At 44.7% G+C, this 1,354-nt stretch overlaps 1 protein-coding gene across 1 annotated transcript in view; it reads right to left on the bottom strand.

Annotated features, from left to right (window-relative positions):
* The window catches only part of Trappc3 (trafficking protein particle complex 3), a 13,549-nt gene that overhangs the window by 11,235 nt on the left and 960 nt on the right, over window positions 1-1,354 (bottom strand). The gene's annotated exons all lie outside the window — the stretch shown is intronic.

Below are 1,354 nucleotides of genomic sequence, written 5' to 3'. Positions count from 1 at the left end.
GGGGGGGGGGTGTTCCATGGCTAGCCTAGTCTACATAGCAAGTTTAAGGTCAGCAGCGCTATAGTAGAGAGATCCTGGCTCAAACAACAACATCATTACTGAGTCCAGGAGAAATCAAACAAATACTGATAACAGAATATAAAGACTAAGGAATAACGAATAACTATCTGCTCCTATCACCAAGGAAACACTATCCCCTTAAATTTAACACTCCTTCCTCTAATCTGGGGTACCACTGCCTCCATTTTGTAGCTAAAGAAACTAATAACCACTTGAAAATGCCAAGGAACTTGTTTGTATTTTCTTCTAGATGACACTGTTTTCTAGCACAACACTCAACTATTGTTTTTTCTTCCAGAAATCTCCCCCATTGTGTGTGTGTGTGTGTGTGTGTGTGTGTGTGTGTGTGTGTGTACTGTGCATGTGTATACTTCTCAGCCACATCCTCGGTCCCCCAAAACTAATTCTTAACTTACCATCCCTAGAGTATGTTGAGGCCCACAAATCCCTGGAAAATGCAAACAAATATATTATGTATATGATATAGGTTTTTTGCATTTTGTGTTTGCGGTGCTGGGATCAAACTCAGCTTTGATCACTGAGTTTGTGTCTGTGTAATTTAATATTTGTGTAGAGATGAATCATTGCTGTCATCATTGGTGTCTTAAAAGTGGTCTGAGAGAGAAAGGGTTATGACAAACTAGTCTGGGGGGTTGGGGATTTAGCTCAGTGGTAGAGTGCTTGCCTAGCAAGCTAAAGGCTCTGGCTTAGGTCCTCAGCTGGGGGTTGGGGGCTGGGGTTGGGGGTAGGGGGTGGACTAGCCTGGAATAACAGGATTCCATTTGTGCTGGCTGTTCCTGTATAAGATACACAGGTGAGGGGAAAGTCTACATCCTGTCCAGAGTGGGGTACATAGGTTTCCAGATCTAGTCAGCAGGCAACCTCAGATTACTCCGGTTGTTTTTTGGTGAAGTATGACTTCAGAGTATCCTGTATATGCATTCTGCCACTGAGTTACAGCCCAGACCTGGTGCGCAGCACCCCCCCACACACACACCCCACATACTCTGTGTGCTAAAAATAGTTTCAAGTAGCCTAGGTTGGCCTCCATCTTATCACAGGCTAAGGACAACCTTGAATTCCTGACCCCTTTTCTCTACCCTCCGAGGGCTGAGATTACAGGCATGCATGACCAAGCTTAGTTTATGTGGTGTTGAGAATTAAACCCAGGGCCCTGTGCGTGCTAAGCAGACACTCTAACAACTTGAGCTACATCTCCACTCCCAGATGTTCAGTTTTAAACTCCAAAACTAAGGCACGGCATGGGCAGTTCCGCACAAGAATACACTAAAGA

This window comes from Mastomys coucha, unplaced genomic scaffold, assembly GCF_008632895.1.
Source record: "Mastomys coucha isolate ucsf_1 unplaced genomic scaffold, UCSF_Mcou_1 pScaffold18, whole genome shotgun sequence".
Classification (NCBI taxonomy): Eukaryota; Metazoa; Chordata; class Mammalia; order Rodentia; family Muridae; genus Mastomys; species Mastomys coucha.
Note: the sequence above shows the minus strand (reverse complement) of the source record. Positions and strands in the feature narration are given on the sequence as shown.